This window comes from Canis lupus, chromosome 15 (genome assembly GCF_011100685.1).
Source record: "Canis lupus familiaris isolate Mischka breed German Shepherd chromosome 15, alternate assembly UU_Cfam_GSD_1.0, whole genome shotgun sequence".
Lineage (NCBI taxonomy): Eukaryota > Metazoa > Chordata > Mammalia > Carnivora > Canidae > Canis > Canis lupus.
In genome coordinates this window covers 17,306,319-17,325,973 of record NC_049236.1, presented here as the reverse complement: position 1 = coordinate 17,325,973, position 19,655 = coordinate 17,306,319, and the positions used below count along the sequence as shown (strand labels likewise).

Genomic DNA, 19,655 nt, shown 5'->3' with positions numbered 1-19,655 from the left:
CCACATGCAGAAGAATGAAACTAGACCACTCCCTTGCACCATACACAAAGACAAACTCAAACTGGATGAAAGATCTTAATGTGAAACAAGATTCCATGAAAATGTTAGAGGAGTACACAGGCAACACCCGTTTTGAACTTGGCCACAGTAACTTCTTGCAAGATACATCTATGAAAGCAAGGGAAACAAAAGCAAAAATGAACTATTGGGACTTCATCAAGATAAGAAGCTTTTGCACAGCAAAGCATACAGTCAACAAAACTAAAAGACAACCTACAGAATGGGAGAAGATATTTGCAAAAGACATATCAGAAAAAGGGCTAGTATCCAAGATCTATAAAAAACTCAACAGCAAAGAAACAAACAATCCAACAAAAGACATGAACAGAAATCTCACAGAGGAAGACATAGACGTGGCCAACAAGCACATGAGAAAATGCTGCGCATTACTTGCCATGAGGGAAATACAAATCAAAACCACGTTGAGATACCACCTCACACCAGTGAGAATGGGGAAAATTAACAAGGCAGGAAACCACAAATGTGGGAGAGGATGCGGAGAAAAGGGAGCCCTCTTACACTGTTGGTGGGAATGTGAACTGGTGCAGCCACTCTGGAAAACTGTGTGGAGGTTCCTCAAAGAGTTCAAAATAGATCTGCCCTATGACCCAGCAATTGCACTGCTGGAGATTTACCCCAAAGATACAGATGCAGTGAAACGCCGGGACACCTGCACCCCGATGTTTCTAGCAGCAATGTCTGCAATAGCCAAACTGTGGAAGGAGCCTCAGTGTCCATTGAAAGATGAATGGATAAAGAAGATGTGGTTTATGTATACAATGGAATATTACTCAGCCATTAGAAACGACAAATACCCACCATTTGCTTCAACATGGATGGAACTGGAGGGTATTATGCTGAGTGAAATCAATCGGAGAAGGACAAACAGTGTATGTTCTCATTCATTTGGGGAATATAAATAGTAGTGAAAGGGAATATAAGGGAAGGGAGAAGAAATGTGTGGGAAATATCAGAAAGGGAGACAGAACATGAAAGATTCCTAACTCTGGGAAATGAACTAGGGGTGGTGGAAGGGGAGGAGGGTGGGGGTTGGGGGTGAATGGGTGATGGGCCCTGAGGGGGGCACTTGAAGGAATGAGCACTGGGTGTTATTCTGTATGTTGGCAAATTGAACACCAATAAAAAAAAGAACTCTTAGGATATTACCCACGTTTTTCACCACCAAGTTAAGGCAAATGTTCTGCGAATAGTCCTAGCAGCCTCTCCCTGCCTTTCAACAGAAGATGTTTCTGAAGAAAGAGCCAAATATGAAAAACTATCCTGACACATCACTGAAAGGCAACTTATACCTATTTAAAACAAAGCAATGAAATTCTAGGAAATTCAACATTTAATTACATTTTTTAAAAATTCAGAATTCGATAAAATAAGAAGGCTCTCAAACAGCCTCCTCAGAGATCTTCTGGAAGCAGTCAGTCTTAGAAAAAGGTAGTTGATCCAAAACTTATAAAATAGGTAAATGACGATAGATAGTGGGCAGCTTCCACCCAAGATAACGGACCAAGATTCTCATCGAAATCTTTCTCCATTTTCTATCCTCTCAGTAAAAATAAGTATTCTCACTTTCCACAGACCCTTTGTGGCCCTTCACCCAGAATGACCCCTTTCACCCCTTTTCTTCTTCTTATACTTTTTATACTAATTATAATCATTGTTAGGTCAGAACATAGCCAAACAGGTGCCATGGCTCCCTTTCTGACTGTTGGATATGCCATTCATCAATGAAGCTCATAGTAAATCCCTCAGGGAAAAGTGGATTTCATCCAATGAAATGAATCACCAAGGCTGGAATTTCTAACTTATATGTGAGTTTCCAAATAGGACCATTTTGTTTGTTCAGGCACAGTACTCGAAGGAATTACTGTTTATGCCAAAGATTAGGAAAATGTTCCCATGGGTGGAGATTGCACATTAGAAAGCCTGTATAACAGTGACCTCCAATTTTGATAATTGGTCACATGTTACTGAGGATACAATGTATGTCCGACAAGGAATATGGATCCATCAGACCGTATTGTCATGAATAGTGACAGACTGTCACATTGCCCTAGATTTCTCAATGGGTGGGTGTACTGTCATGTCTATCATTGTTAACACCTTCTGTGCTGGAACCAATAAAATCACAGGGCAGAACAGGATATGAGGTGCTGTACAGAAGAACTTGTCTGGCTTTCAGGTTGATTCTCATGACTTTCGGGAATTGATTCTTGGTCTGGGCTGGCCAAATGCAGTTCCTCAGTTTGAGGTACAATTTCTTGAATCAACTTGTTCTTTGTTTGTTTGCTTGCTTGCTTGCTTGCTTTCACAGTGGTCATAGTCCTGGTACTTTGCCTTCTATCTGGAGCCTTAAGAGATACTATAGAGATGTTCTCGCATGAATTGAATGGTCAAGAAGATCTTATACTTCAGGTGAATATGAAGATGACTAGATCATGTGCAGCAGGAAAGTGTGGGTCGCCCCCTCACAAGTGAGAAAAGAACCAAAATTGGGGACTGTGAATGGAACATACAAATTGGCAATGGTTGCTTCTGTGGAAACAGTTGCTTCTGTGGAAACTAGACATTGACTTGTCTATACTTGCTGTAATTTGTAGGTAAGGAGTGATCATAAGAGCTCTTCAAGTGCTTAAGAAAACATCACCAGTAGATCATGTGGCTCCCAGATGCCTGGAGATCTCTCTGGAATAGGACACCTTTAGTTATTTGGGGAGTTCCAGAAGGAATGAATTACTCACTGTACATGAACTTGTTGGTGCAGTTATCCCTACAACAGGAGCCATCCAGTCACAAAATGTAGTAAGAAATGTGTCCCTGAAATTCAGCTGAAACTTGAGCTGAAAGTATCAATGATGCCTCTTTGGACAGAGAAGCCATTACGGGTCAGTTTCAAGCCACTGGCCAGAACTGCTAAGGCACACAGAACTGTCCCACACAGTCATATTTCAAGGTCAAAGTGCACCCGGTGCGGCCACTTACACATTGCTGTGCCTGGATTAATTCCTCTGGAAGGGTGGCAAGGGCAGTGCAGAGACTTAAATAGGGAGTCCTGTGTCTATAATCATGTCTCTGTTTGTGAGATTTCTTCAGCCAGCTTAGTCTGGGGCCCCAGGGGTCATAGATAGTCATGACTGCAGGTTGGCTCCATCCTGCCACTTGCAGAATACTAGTGGCACATCCTGCCACTATCAGTATAGTAGTTTAAATAAATGTTGTCTGAGACAAATTGAACAAATATAGGTCGAGTTCCTATGGATGGAATGAATCTGAATAGTCCACAAAGTGGCATGCTCCCATGCCCACTGTGACCAGCGGCAAATGTGGAGGGCCACAGGAGGTGGGGGGAGAGGAAGGGTGCCATGGCTCTGAGTAGCCCTGCACATTCCTGCTGAGCGAGCCAAACTGGAACCTTACCCACCTCCTGATACTGAGCAGCTTTCTTAGCTTGTTACATACCAACTAAGTAGGCCAAGTCCACTAGCTGGTGACAGCCATGGAACTGCTTTCTCTCTTGTGGAAGGCGAGTCTGTCTGTTTTGCCATTTGCTAGAGTGTTTTATGCTAGCTTGAAAAGTGCTTTGGCCCTGGGTCCCTCGGCCATAAAACGAACCCACTGCATGTGTGATGTCTATCTGGGCCCATTGTGTAGCCTCCCTGGGACCTGGGGGGCCAAGAGACACACAAATATGTTGATGCCTGTGCTCCTTGCTGTGCCAAGAATGAGACAGTTCTTGGTCTGTGACCCAAGAGTCCTGGGGCCTCTGCCCGAGGGGCTGGTCACGGGCCGCCCGTGGAGGGCAACGCCACACCACACGTTCACAGTGCCTGAGGGAGACACCGTGATTCTTAAATGGGCCAGAACTGTATTATATTTAAGCATCTTTTAATCCTCTTATAATTTTTTTACATATCCTTTCAATTTCTAAAAAGCACATTAGCTAGAAAAATAGCTGGAGTGGGATATAAGCAAGACAATCTGGAAGCAGAGCATGTTTTTGTTCTCCTATATTTCTCTGCATGTTGATGTGGTTTAAAAGTATTGGAACTTACTTCACTCAGCATAATACCAGAAAGGGAGCAGAACATAAAGACTCCTAACTCTGGGAAACGAACTAGGGGTGGTGGAAAGGGAGGGGGGGTGGGGGTGAATGGGTGACGGGCACTGAGGGGGGCACTTGATGGGATGAGCACTGGGTGTTATTCTGTATGTTGGTAAATTGAACCAATAAAAAATAAATTTATTTAAGAAAATAAAATAAAAGTATTGTAACATCTTGCATTGTATTTAGTAAGTTTCCCATGTCTCTCTTTTTAAAAAGATTTTATTTATTTATTCATGAGAGACACACAGAGACATGCAGAGACACAGGCAGAGGGAGAAGCAGGCTCCCTGTGGGCAGCCTGAGGTGCAACTAGATCCCAGGACTCCAGGATCAGGTCCTGGGCCGAAGGCTGACGCTCAACCCCTGAGCCATCCAGGCGTCCCTGCCACGTCTCTTTTATGTGATTCTGTTTAAACTCATTTAACCATCACTTTTTCAAAGTCCTATTTTCTAAATTGTTAATCACTTTAAATTTTACCATTTTCCTTAATTTGCAAATGATAAACATTTTCAAAACAAACTAATCCTAACATGCCCATGTTTCATGATTTTACATCCAAATTCAACTGAATACACATTCTCTTCTCAAGTGCACATGGAACTTTCTCCAGAATAGACCACATCCTGAGTCACGAATCAGGTCTTAACTGATACCAAAAGATTGGGATTCTCCCCTGCATATGTTCAGATGATAATGCTTTAAAACTAGAACTAAATCACAAGAAGAAGTTTGGAAGAAATTCAAACATGTGGAGGTTAAAGACCATCCTGCAAAAGATGAAAAGGTCAACCAGGAAATTAGAGAAGAATTAAAAGATTCATGGAAACTAATGAGAATGAAGATACAACCATTCAAAATCTTTGGGATACAACAAAAACACTCCTGAGGGGGAAATACATCGCACTACAAGCATCCCTCAAAAAAAAAAAAAAAAAAAAAAAAAAAAAACAGGAAAGAACTCAAATACAAAGGCTAAACTTGCACATAAAGGAGCTGAAGATAAAACAGCAAATACATCCTATACCCGGCAGGAGAAGAGAGTTAATAAAGATTCGAGCAGAACTCAATGAAATAGAGACAAGAAGAACTGTGGAACAGATTAAAAAAAAAAAACAGGAGTTGGTTTTGTGAAAGAATTAGCATTATAGCTAAACAATTAGCCAGACTTATTAAAAACAAAGGAGAAAATACTAAAATTATTAAACTCACGACTGAAAGAGGAGAGAACACCACCAATACCAAAGAAATACAAACGATTTTAAAAGATTATGAGCAGCTATATGCCAATAAATTAGGCAATCTCGAAGAAAAGGATGCATTTCTGGAAAACCACAAACTACCAAAACTAGAGCAGTAAGAAATAAAAAAACCTGTACAGGCTGATAACCAGGGAGGAAATTGAAGCAGTCATCAAACACCTCCCAAGACACAAAACTCCAGGGCCAGATGGCTTCCCAGGAGAATTCTATAAATAAGAAACAATACCTATTATACTAAAGCTGTCCCAAAAGATGGAAAGAGATGGAGTACTTCCAAACTCGTTCTTTTTTTTTCCAAACTCGTTCTATGAGGCCAGCATCACCTTAATTCCAAAACCAAAGACTCCACCAAAAAAAAGGAGAATTCTAGACCAATATCCCTGATGAACACAGATGCAAAAATTCTCAAGAAGATACCAGCCAATAGAATCCAGCACTACATTAAGAATATTATTCACCATGACTAAGTGGGATTTATCCCCGGGATCCAAGACTCGTTCAATACTCCTAAAGCAATCAAGATGATTGATCATATCAGCAAGAGAAAAAACAAGAATCATATGATCCTCTCAATAGATGCAAAGAAAATATCAGACAAAATACAGCATCCATTCCTGATCAGAACTCTTCAGAGTGTATGGATTGAGGGAAAATTCCTCAGCATCTGTAAAGCCATCTATGGAAAGCCCACAGCAAATAGCATTCTCAATGGGGAAACATTGGGAGCCTTTCCCCTAAGATCAGGAACATGACAGGGATATCCACTCTCACCACTGCTATTCAGGATACTACTAGAAGCCCTAGCCTCAGCAACCAGGCAACAAAAAGAAATAAAAGGCATTAAATTTGGCAAAGAAGCCAAACTCTCCCTCTTCACAGATGACATGATACTGTACATAGAAAACCAAAAAGACTCCACCCCAAGATTGCTAGAACTCATACGGCAATTCAGCAGTGTGGCAGGATACAAAATCAATGCTCAGAAATCAGTGGCATTTCTATACACTAACAATGAGATTGAAGAAAGAGAAATTAAGGAATCAATCCCATTTACAACTGCACCCAAAAGCATAAGATACCTAGGAATAGACCTAACCGAAGAGGTGAAGGATCTATACTCTGAAAACTACAGAACCCCTTTGAAAGAAATTGAAGAAGACACAAAGAGATGGAAAAATATTCCATGCTCATGGATTAGAAGAATTAATAGATTGAAAATGCCAATGCTACCCAGGGAACTTACACATTTAATGTAATCCCTATCAAAATAATGTGGACTTTCTTCAGAGAGTTGGGACAAATCATCTTAAGATTGGTGTGGAATCAGAAAAGACCCTGAAGGAAGGTGTTAACCGCAGTTGTTGTTCACTGCAAATACGACCTACGTCAATCAGGGGACACAGGGAAACAGGCTCCAGGTGCCTTCCTGACCAGCTGCTAAATCCTAGTATTCCCAATTCTGGTTCAGCCTGTGTCTTTGGAGGGATTGCATGAGGTTAGTCTGTCATCAAGGGTTTGTCTACACAACCTGCTAGGTGGCGTTCATCCATCCCATGTCATGAACTAGTGATAGAGATGGGAGTAGAGGTGGAAAGACATTTAAAGGTGATGATAGCCATTTTGTGTGGGAGATGCAGGGGCTGGTATCACCCCCTATTTCTGATTGACTTCTCAGTGACATTAGAGAATAGATACCAAGTGCTGGTCACCACCATTTGGTGGTGGGGGGTGGATCTAGGAGTCCTTTAAATCAAGCAGTTTGTGATTGTCTGTGAAAGCTGCACTGGGATGGGATGTTTTTCTTTGTGAAGAAGCTTCCAGGATGGTTCCAAAAGATCACAGATCATTAGTGTCCCTCCTGCTCTGCACCCAGACTCTACGATGTTCCCTCCCAGATGTCAGAGTTGTGGCTCTCCCTATAGTCCCCCACATTAGTATGTCTCATCCTAGGAGCTATCTATCCACGTTTTCTCCAGTCAGCATCTCTCTGTACTCAGACCTCTGAGCTAGAGTGTTCCATACCTGGGGGATAAGAGCATCTTAGCAAAGTGTGTTGAGGTGCTGAAGATGAGGGAGGTGGAGTTAGAAATCTTTTCAGTGTTGTGTTGTTTTTATAATCTGTGACCTTCTTAATGACACTATTTGAGGATGAAAGAAGTGTGGAATGGCCAATGACTACCTTGACTTTTGACCCAATGTTGGGTGGCCTTTGTGACAAAAGGTGCACCATTGTCAGGTGGTTAATGGGTAAATAATCTCAAAGGCTGGAAACACAAACAACTTAGTTTCTCAGGACCCAGTGCAGTGGTGGGTGGAGGCCAATTGGCCAGTGGATGGGCAATGGGCAGCCCCGAGGGCAGTGGGCAGCCAGTGGGGGGGGCATTTTGGGGAGTGGGCAGTAGGGAGAAAACCTGCAGTTCCTGATAAGTCACCCAGCTCCTTCTCCTGATCACACCATTCAGATGCGGGAGTTTCCTCCAGTACTGTTCTTTTTTTAATTTTTATTTATTTATGATAGTCACAGAAAGAGAGAGAGAGAGAGAGAGAGAGAGAGAGAGGCAGAGACACAGGCAGAGGGAGAAGCAGGCTCCATGCACCGGGAGCCCGATGTAGGATTTCGATCCCGGGTCTCCAGGATCGCGCCCTGGGCCAAAGGCAGGCGCCAAACCGCTGTGCCACCCAGGGATCCCCCAGTACTGTTTTTTAAATTTTTTTTTATTGGTGTTCAATTTGCCAACATATAGAATAACACCCAGTGCTCATCCCGTCAAGTACCCACCTCAGAAAGGGAGACAGAACACGAAAGACTCCCCAGTACTTTTGAGAAATCAGAACTCATTCCAATAGACAGAAACCTGGGAAAAAGAAGGAGTGACCTCCCCTACAACCCTGCCATAACAATGATTAGGCTAGAGCTGGCTAATGACATCAGATAATCAGGTTAATTAACAAATTGAGAGGCAAAGTGAATTGGATGCAAAGCAATTATCTGAAACACAGAGCTGAGAATAAGTAGCATTGGAGGGACAAAGAGTAGTCAGGATTTTTGTTTAACCTTTTTTTAAAAAAAAATATTTATGTGTTTGAGAGAGTGAGCACAGTGGGGGTAATGGGAGGGCCCGGCACCCAGTCCCTGGAGCCTCCTGCACAACAGCTTGATCCCAGGCGCCCAGGATCCTGACCTGAGCCCCCCCACGTGCCCTTGTTTAACCTGCTTTACCACAGAAAGCCTTGGCTTGGTATTTTTCCTTTATTCAGTGGTTTTGCATGAGAAGAAGAGGGGTTAATTGTGTCTTCTATATTTTTGTCTAATATTAAAACAGCCAGTGTTTCATACCCAATTTATACAAGTTTTATACCTTTATATGAATCTTTGTCAAAAAACCCCACTATTTCTGGGATTCCTGGGTGGCTCAGCAGTTTAGCGCCTGCATTCAGCTCAAGGCATGATCCTGGAGTCCTGGTATCGAGTCCTACATCGGGGTCCCTGCATGGACTCTGCTTCTGCCTCTGCCTGTGTCTCTGCCTCTCTCTGTGTCTCTCATGAATAAATAAATAAAATCTTAAAAAAACACCATTTCACATAAAGCTATGAAAGTACATATCATTTAAATTACAGATATATACACATCCATGCATACACATAATTTATTTTCCATACATTTTTCTGAGATTTAGTACTCCATATATGGAGCATTTTATATGCACAGGGCATTAAATAAGGTTTTTAAAATGATTACGATGTGTTCTCTACATTAAGGTCAAGGAGTAAGAAAAACAGGCAAGACAAGGATACGTTAAAAAAAAACTATCTAGAGGCACTTGGGTAGCTCCATAGGTTAGGCCTCTGCCTTTGGCTCAGGTCATGATCTCAGGGGCCTGGAATGGAGCCCCACATTGAATCAGGCTCCCTGCTTACTGGGGAGCCTGCTTCTCCCTTTCCCTCTACTCCTCCCCCACTCATACACTTTTTCAAATAAAAAAATAAAATATTTAAAAATTAAATAAACATATTAGATATAATATCATAAAAGCAATTCTTAAAGCAATTTATAAGATTAAGAGAGTATGTATTTAAAAAATACAATCATAAGACTAGACCAGAGAGTCAACCAAAACAGATGACCCAGAAACAGTTTCAGCACATCTTAAACCTGGCTTCCCAAATAAATTTATATTAATGAAATCATTAAATGGTACTATTGCAGTTGTTTTACCCTTTGAAAAATATCCACAATTGTACTAAAGTACAGATGAATCAAAAAATAAATAAATATTTAACCAAAATTACTAAATGGGCATCTAATTTAAATATTTGTTTGGACTCATTGTGGCTAGGCCATTTATTAGATGAACTAAAAAGAAACTATGATAGGTACAGACTGAGATCTAGATACATAAAACTTTCTGGGCAAATGCTTTGGTTTCAAACTCTTAAAAAACTGTCGGAATGAAGAAATTTTATTTGCTATTGCTCATATTTTACAATTCTAAATAAATGTTATTTTGGAACATTTTGTTGTGACATCTTTTGCATCCTCTTTTCCAGAGTGGAAATAGAATGACTAGGTTTGTTCCCATGTGAGATAAAGCTTGGATAGCTTTCTTCACATTTATAAATTCATTACCTTGATTGTATACTTAATACATGCCAAACACTAAGCACAAATAATAACTTATTTAAAACCCAGCCACAGTCCAATTTAAGTAAGGGACCTGAGTGGGGAAAGACCATGGTATACCCATTCAGAGTCTAGTGGGGAAAAAGTGTGTTTGGGGGACATCTCTTCCCCACCCCTTCTAAATCGTCTGGAATGCATGGTCAAAGGAGAGACAGGAAATATGATAGGTGTTAAGTAACAGGTGATGTTAAATGTGATAGGGATGAGAGGGTGGTGACTCTGAATTGGTTCTGTATGTGTTTGGAGTCTTTGCCAAGAAAGGAACTTCCTCAGTAAAGATAAGAGTATTTGGGGACAGTTTTCAACTTGGCTTCAAGCCCACCCCTCACTTCCTTGGAGAGTAGCAGTTTTGTCTCCCTTTGGTCCCTGTCAGCTAACCACACTGTTGTCCCTTCCCAGTATGAGTTGCTCCAGTAAGACAGCCTTCTTCAGAAATGTCCAGGTGAGAAGCAATTCTTAGCATGCTTTTCAGCCATCTAGAGAAATGGAATAGTAGAAGGCGAACTGGATCCAGTGGTATTGTACAGTATTGCCACACTTGACTAGTCGGGTGGAAGGATCTAGCCCTGTTGCATGTAATTCTATTTAAAATGAAAAATACTTACAGCTTGCTTTGGGTTTTCATTAAAAGTTGTTCCTATGCTGCCAATTGTTGGGCAAAGGAAAAAGTTCTGCTCAGCATCCTTTATACTAGTAAATAGTGACAACTAAATAGAAAATTCTGCAGGAAGAAAAAGATTTAATTGACCAAAAACACAAAATGCTTTGAAATAACCTTGAAGAGAAATGTTAGGACCTTTCTTAAGAGCATTGTAAAAAATAATCGGGTGGCATTTATTCATTCATTTCATAAATGCTTATTGACTGTTTATTATACGAAATTTGAATGCTGCTGTCCTGGACAAGAAGAGTGAATATTAAGAAGGGAAAACATTTGTTCAAAGTGATCTCAAAAATTAAAGCAATTAATTAATCAAAAAATAATCAAAAGCACAGTAGACCATACAGGCAGTTATATAATCAATGAAATTTTGACACACTGCTGTGTCATATTGTGTAGGGCACAGAGTGTATCCAGTTTGTTAGTTGAAAAAAAAAGAGTAAGGACAAAACTTACAACAAATAGGTTACATATCTTTATATACCATATATATTTATACTTTTAAAGCAACCTTAAAAAAATCTCTAAGCTTTCCTAGTGTATCATGAGTGCTGTATTGTGAAAGCTGAAGAATCTTTTGAATTCTGTTGAGAAGATAAATTAGAAATTTTCTAACATTGTTTCGTACTTCTTGTAGGACATTGCTTTCACAGTAAAACAGTGGTTCTCCAGAGTAAGCCCCCTGTTTCAGAGTAAAGAATCTTTTTTTTATTTTTAAGAATCTTTTCTTTTTAACAAAACAACTGGGATCTTTCTGTCTTCTCATTCGTGTAGGCACAGTTATTGGAAGTTGATGTAAACTCTACAGAATTTTGTTTGGATTAAGTAGAGTTCTCCATAATCTGGTGAAGAGATATTCAAATAGTTTGTCTGTTATCTACTTTACCAGATCCTATGTCCACTTGCCTGTCATATGACATAGTAAAGCCACACAAAGGACAATAAAAGCTTCATTATAGATTGGTTAATCTATATTGGTTAATGATCTTAACCAATATTTATTGAGCTCTTCCTGTATGTCTCATATATTTTACTGCTTTACATTCTGTGTCTCCACCAACCCAGGCAGTATCCACAAGTTAATATTATTATTATCATTCCTGTTTTTCAGATGCAGGAATTGATGTTGGTAAGGACGTCACATTAACTTATTAACCTAGGTTACACAGCTAGTAAGTAGCTGGAACTCACACTACCAAGTGGTGTGTTGGGATAGCTTATGAGTTTCATATATTTAGTAGTGGGGAGGGGCAGTCCACCCTCATGTCGTAAGCCTGTTTACCCACCTTAGCCCCTCTTTCTGTTGGCATAGTGGTCTTTCAGAGCACAAACCAGGGGGAAGCACTCTGAAGCCTCTACCCAAAGAACAGCTACAAAGAACCCACCTCCCATAACCTCTCAAGATAGAGCGTGTGGTTACTCAACCTCTGAGGTCTGCTCTACTTGTATCCCAAACAGACTTTTTCATCATACCTGGAATCATGGACCAGAGTCCTCTTTCTATTGTCTGATACTTTCTATACTCTTATTTGGCAGAATTTATTTAAGATCCAGAGTTTAATTCATTCTTCCTTCTCCCTTTTTAAATAAGTTTTTGCCTACTTCAGGGAATTCTGGTAGAGCGCAGGTTTAGACAGATGTACTAATTAACCACTATTCAAGATGTATTTGTTATTATTTAGGACCTGTTTTATAAATTGCTGAGCAAAATATGAAATAATCTGTATTTGGTGTTGATATTATCCAGTGAGCTGAATCAGATTTCACATTAAAGTTTGAAATATGTAACTTCTTATACTGATCTTGTCAACTCAACATTTTTGCCCTAAGTACAAGGTGTTAAGACTCAGGGATGGCTTGAGTTATAAACTCTGATGGTGTCAACTGGCATCTTCCTCATATGTAAACATCATAAATGCATTGTCCCTATAATATATTCCAAAATTGAGCTTACTTGCCCTGGATAAATAGTCACACCTTGTAGCTTTTAAAGATGTCTGTATTAATTAACTGGTAGTGCTCTCTACATAGCTGCCACTCAATGGTCAATGACCACATGTCTCTTTAAACTATGTCATGAATTCTGGTCTTATCACATTCTCTCCCACCCTGTCATTAATGCCTCAACACTTCTGTCAAGATTATTTCTTGATACACATTATTTTAAAGAAGTAGCTTAACTTTTTAAATTAAATTATTTCACTTTTTAAATTTCATGATTTCTCTTGTTTTTTACTTAAGAGTCTGACTTTTGATCAAAGATGACATCGCTCCATTCCAGGGGGACAGATGTAATTCCATACATTACTAGCAAAGCTTTCAAATAAATATATAGTGTCTGGTATGCTAGTCATATAGGTCACAGTGAATGTATAGAATATAAAGAATAATGTCTGATAAGAGAGGAAATCCTTCAATATATTACAATAATAAAAATTATTTTTGCTTACTTCTCAAACATCACAGCCATAAATAGGTAAGACAGTTAAAGCAGGCACCATGACTTACCCAGAAGCAAGGCTTGTGTATTTATGGCATGTTGAATATGCAGGAATAGCTGCTGCCCCCCCCCCCCCCAGAATCAGGCAGATCTGAGAAGGGTGGCCTGATTTCACTTCTATTTGATATATACATTTCCTTGAAAGCCATATTTCTCTATAAATTATTTTACTGTATCATTTTTTTCTCCCTAAGAAGAGGTTCTTCTTAGCTTTTTCAACATTTTTTTGAATTTAGCTCAGTCCTAAAAAGGTGACTACACATGTTCTTAAATTTGCAGTAGACAATACTCAGGAAATAAAAAAATCTCAACAGCTACCTCTGTTCAAACATCATTATTAATAACTGGTAATAATTACTCAGCCATTAGAATTGACAAATACCCACCATTTGCTTCAACGTGGATGGAACTGGAGGGTATTATGCTGAGTGAAGTAAGTCAATTGGAGAAGGACAAACATTATATGTTCTCATTCATTTGGGGAATATAAATAATCGTGAAAGGGAATATAAGGGAAGGGAGAAGAAATGTGTGGGAAATATCAGAAAGGGAGACAGAACGTAAAGACTCCTAACTCTGGGAAACGAACTAGGGGTGGTGGAAGGGGAGGAGGGCAGGGGGTGGGGGTGAATGGGTGATGGGCACTGAGGGGCGCACTTGACGGGATGAGCACTGGGTGTTATTCTCTATGTTGGCAAATTGAACACCAATAAAAATAAATTTATTATTAAAAAAAATAACTGGTAATAGCAGAAATTTCCTTCATATTTTATTCAGGTCTTTATTTTTACTCCTCTTTTTTTTCTTTTAAAAATTGCGTTAGATATTAATATTGATTGCATAGTTACCTTTCTACACTGTTCTTCTTTGTAATTTATTTATAGGTTTATTACAAGTGCCTATGTTCACCAGAAATAGTCAGTGCTGAATTGATGGAAAATGTATGGGTCAACCCAGATTGACCTTACATGTACATATGCATAGGCGTATATGAAGCGCTCATGCATTTTGACTATGGAGAGACCTCCTTCCTGTCTTCCTTATGCTCTGCACTTGCTTCCTCCATTCTACAAGGCTATGGAATTCTTGTGGACCGAGTGGGAGTGTAAAGTGATAGAGCCATCTTGGAAACTTCTCCAGCGGGAGCTTTGGGAGGTAAACTTTATGATCTTCATACTTTCAGACCCAGCAGTTCTGCCCCAGAATGTATAGCCAGTGTATGGATGTACTCTTCACCAAAAGACTAAAATATTTGTAGCAGAGCTGTATGATGAACTCCAAATGAGAAACTCCCAAATTCTCATTAATGATAGAATGCTTTGTGTTTATTCATACATTGGAATGCTATGTAGCAAAAGGAATGAATGATGTGTAGCTTCTTGTAGCAGCAGGGATGGATTTCACAAGTATGTTGAAGGAAATAAGGCAGACTAAGAATACTGTGCTATATCTCTTTGTATGTTTCATATGTGCCCTGCTCTATGGAGTAACAAGTCAGATAGTGGTTATCCTCTGATTGGCATGTAGTGATGGGAAGGAAACTTGCTTGGCCTTTTGGGGATGCTAGCAAAGTTCTGTTTCTTGATTTAAGTGGTTGATCTGGGCACACAAATGTGCTCATTGAATGGTACACTTATGTATACTTTTTATATGTATACTATGTTTTGGTTAACAATTTTTTTAAATTAGTGATCAAACTGAGAAAAAAAATTTGCAATTTATATTACAGGTAAAGTGCTTATTTTCCTAATGTGTAAGTGATTCTAATAAACAATGAGAAAAAGACCAGCTGAGTGTTGAATTGGGCAAAAGATATAAACAGTTTGGAGAAAAGGAAATGAAAATGTTTGCTAAATGTTTAAGAAAAGTTCATGGAACTTACTCATGGAAAGAAACCACTCCATAATAGTATTTTTAAGTTATTTCACTTGCAGTGATCCTAAAGTTTGGTAATGAAGGAAACAAGTGTATAGTCCTTTATAGAAGAGGGTCTAGGTAGAACAGTATTATAGCATTTAGCAAAATTACAGATGTACATACCCTGTAACCAAGGGGTTCTGCTGGGAATTTATTCTTCAGATACGCTTGCAGAAATGGTGTGTGATATATGTGCAAGGTTATTACTTGTACATTGTTTATAATGACAAAAGTCAGAAGCAGTTTGGCAGTACAAAATAGAGGACTAATTAAAGTACAAGAAATATACTGTGGTCATTAGTAAAAGGGAAAGAGGCTCTTTAGGTACTAATATGGAATAATCACAAAAATTATTAAAATTCTAAGACATAGAAAAACATGTAAAATATTCTGACATTTGTGTAAAAAGGTGAAAGGGGGGAGGACACACTTATATTTATAAATACATATGGTGGAAAGCTATTGTAAGAAGAAAGAAATGGATTGCAGGAATTCCTAGCTACTGAGCTCAAAATCAAATAGATTCATTCAATTGGAGATTTCAGGGGTCCTTTATATATTGGTTGCTTTTGGAGATGTGGGACATAGGGTCAGGGGTGAGGAGGAGACTTTGTAGTGTCCTATTCCCTTTTATGTCTTTGGATACCTTCTAAAAACTCCTTGTTGAAGCAGAATATACATATATGTACCTTTGCTTTTTCAACGATTTTATTTATTTATTCATGAGAGACAGAGAGAGAGAGAGAGATGCATAGACACGGGCAGAGAGAGAAGCAGGCTCCATGCAGGGACCTGGACGTGGGACTTGATCCTCGGTCTCCAGGGTCAGGCCCTGGGCTGAAGATGGCGTTTACCCATTCATCCACCTGGGCGGCCCCTGTACCTTTGCATTTTGAGGTAGGTTGGTATGTTAGTATTAAAGGAAAAATAAAATAGATAAAAGCAGAAGTTTAATGAAACCATCCTTGTGGTTCGGGAATGAACAATGGCTAGCTTGGAAAGGATGAGATGTGAAGAAATATGGAAAATGATTATGGAATACTCTGAGGGAAAAAGGCATAATAGAAGGAAAGAATGAACTAGATCAAGGGAAACAGGCCAGGGGAACATACATGCAGGGGAAGCATTTTTATAGGAAAGGGGAAGGGAATTCTTAAAATGGAAGAGTAGAGAATTTGGAAAAGAAAGGTAGGACCAAGGTGTAATTTCATAAGGTCAGAGTCATTCAAAATGAAAAATTATCTACTTCACCAACTTTATTCGGAAAGTAAGAGATCTGACACCCTCTTCCCCATTTCTGCCTTTCCTCTCTCTCTGACAGCTCCATGCATCTGAGTCACTACATCACTTGGGCTGTGCCCCAGGATTCCAACATGATTAGTGGGTTGGGATATATGGCCTGCTTCAAAATTTAACAACTAAAACATCAAGGATGTTCTGAAAGGACTGTTTTAGATTCTTACAGGACATAGATTAGTATAAAACATGAAGTTCTTTTTTCTCAAAATTGCAGATTTCTAATGATCATACAAGTTAGCAATGTTACTGTAGATTTTTCTTTAAGAGTCTTCAATTAAAGTTCAGAGAAAAAGCACTTCAGAATATAGTAAATAGAAGTTGGAACTGTTTACTTAGTGATGTGAAAAAAATCGATTTTTAACTCATTGAAGTAAAATAGGTTTATCCGGGTTAGTGTCTTTAATGGTCTGATTTCCCACTTCCCCTCCCTTGGCTGTTGGATTTGCTTGGCTGATACTTTCATATTTCAGGGAAATGGTTTCTAATGTACTTTGGATCGTGGGCCCCACAGAGAATCTTTACAGAAATATTTTTATGTGAAAGACTGTATTGTTCATGTGATTTTGAGAGTTTCATGGTTCTACTGATGCCTATTCATACACCGGTAGGTTAAGAATGTGTTTATATAAGAACTGATGGGTTTATGAGGTAAAGAACCAATACTACCCTAACATGTGAAGATCTGAGCTATCTCTCATGTTCTTTTTTTCAGATTGGAAATATTCTCCCATTTCAATAATGTTGTCTCTCAAGATATCAGACTTTCCACAAGGGCAGTTTGGTTCTGATTACCCCTGGTGGACTAATAAGAATGGGGGATATCTCTCCTGTTTGGGCTCCAGGAGACCATCTCTCCTGAGTTGTGTGAAACATCCATTGCAGCCAGTCTCCTAAAGTATGAGGCACAGGCCCCGAGTGGGCAGCAAGCAGGCAGAGACCCTCGGACTTTTTGATTAGGCAACATGTTTAAAATCCTTTCTGATTGTTTTTTTTTAATTTATTTTTTATTGGTGTTCAATTTACCAGCATACAGAATAACCCCCAGCACCCGTCACCCATTCACTCCCACCCCCCGACCTCCTCCCCTTCTACCACCCCTGGTTCGTTTCCCAGAGTTAGCAGTCTTTATGTTCTGTCTCCCTTTCTGATGGTAAGGCCTTGAGCAGGATCATGTGCTTTCTAGTTTATCACTACCCCCACTACTCCCTGTTGTCACACCTTTCCTCTCGCCTCTGAGGCCTTGTCACTCATGGCTTTGGTTTAGAGATTAAAGGTGTCTAGGCCCATTCGTTTCCCTAAGGTGAACTGAATTGCTCAGTAGGAACTTTGAGGGCAGCCGCTGGTGGGTGACCACTTGTTTTAGCTTGCACAGGCTGTGGGTTTTCCTGGGATGTGGGACTTTGCATTCTAAAACTGAGACAGTTTTAGACAGTTTGCTGGGCAAACAGGTGGTTGGGTGCCCCAGCAGACCTCTTCACGATTAGTTTACAGAATGATTAATTGTTCTGATAGTTTCAGATAAAACTTCACCACTATTCACAGTGACTACTTTAAATCAGGTGTGCCAACCTCTTGAAAAGGTAAAAATGTGAATCTTGTACAAACAGAAAGCTTATATTTTAAGGCCTTTTAGTGAGGACAGGTTAGTAACTGATAAAATCATTAACAGTAGAGTTCATTACCAGATGATTCAGAACTACAGACTTACATTTTTTTCTAAGGCCTGGCCTGAGCTGCTCTGTATTACCGTAGGGCGCCTCCTGGCAAACGCCCTGAGGCATGGTGTGTGATGGAGAAACCAAAGTCTACAGCGTGAAAGAGCCAAGACCCTGGGTTTTCTGGAAGCCAGAGCCCTGGGAAGTCAGCAGGCAGCAATAGAACATCTTTCAGTAGCAGATGTCTCCAGCCAAGTGAGCCTGATGTGAGGCTGCAGTAGAATGTGGGTGCCTGGTTGCAGGGGTTCCAAGTTCTGTTGGGCTCTGTGGTCAAAGAAGTGACCTCACTGCCTGGGATCCCCTACCTGAGTCCACTCCTGTTTGAACCTTCAGTGTTGTCTTTTCACTTTCCCTCTATCCCTACCCTGTGGAGTTTTCATCAAGAAAGGGTGCTGTACTTGGTCATGTGCTTTTTCTGCGTCTATTGAGAGGATCATATAGTTCTTGTCCTTCGTTTTATTGATGTGATCTCTCACATTGATTGATTTGCAGATGTTGAACAACTCTTGCAGCCCAGGAATAAATCCCACGAGGTGGTGGTGAATAATCCTTTTAATGTACTGTTGAATTCTATTAGCTAGTTGTTTGGTGAGAAATTCTGCATCCATGTTCATTAGGGATATTGGTCTATCATTCTTTTGTTGGGTTTTTGTTTGGTTTCGGAATCAAGGTAATGCTGGCCTTCTAGAAAGAGTTTGGAACTCTTTTCCTATTTTACTCCATTTCTATTTTTTGAAACAGATTCAGAAGAATAGGTAGTATTTCTTTAGATGTTTGGTAGAATTCCTCTGGGAAGCCTTTTCTTTGATCAGGAGGTTATCGATCTTATTCTCTTCAAGGTCAAAGGAATCTCTTATAAGCAGCGTATCAGTCTTGTGATCTTGTGTACAGTCTTTGGTTTCTGTTTCATTGATTCTTGCTCAAATTTATTATTTGTCTTGTCTTGCTGGTTTTAGACTTTTTTGCTGTTCTTTCTCTACCTCCTTTGGGTATAAGGTTAGGTTGTGTATTTGAGACCTTCTTGTTTCTTGAGAAGGGCTTGTTGCGGTATACTTCCTTCCTAGGACTGCCTTTTCTCCCTGCTGACGGTATTGAACAGTTGTGTTATTATTTTCATTTTCTTCCATGAATTTTTAAAATTCTTCTTTAATTTCCTTGCTGACCCTTTCGTTCTTTAGGAAGATTCTGTCTAGCCTCCATGTATTGGAGTTCTTTCCAAATTTCTTCTTCTGATTGAGTTGCTTCAAAGCACTGTGGTCTGAAAGTACACAGGGGTTGATCTCAACCTTTTGGTACTGGTTGAGACCTGATTTTAACCCAGTATGTGATCTATTCTGGTGACTGTTCTGTGTGCACTCACAAGGAATGTGTGTTCTGTTGCTTTATGATAGAATGCTCTGAATAGGGAAGCCTGGGTGGCTCATTGATTTGAGTGTCTGCC

At 39.8% G+C, this 19,655-nt stretch overlaps 1 long non-coding RNA gene across 1 annotated transcript in view; it reads right to left on the bottom strand.

Moving 5' to 3' along the window:
- LOC111098997 overlaps positions 1-18,735 on the bottom strand; it is a 44,851-nt gene extending 26,116 nt beyond the window's left edge. Inside the window, exon 1 of the long non-coding RNA XR_005370328.1 lies at positions 18,208-18,735. This is a non-coding gene — a long non-coding RNA (uncharacterized LOC111098997). The remainder of the gene's footprint in view (positions 1-18,207) is intronic.
- Between the last annotated feature and the right edge of the window lie 920 nt (positions 18,736-19,655).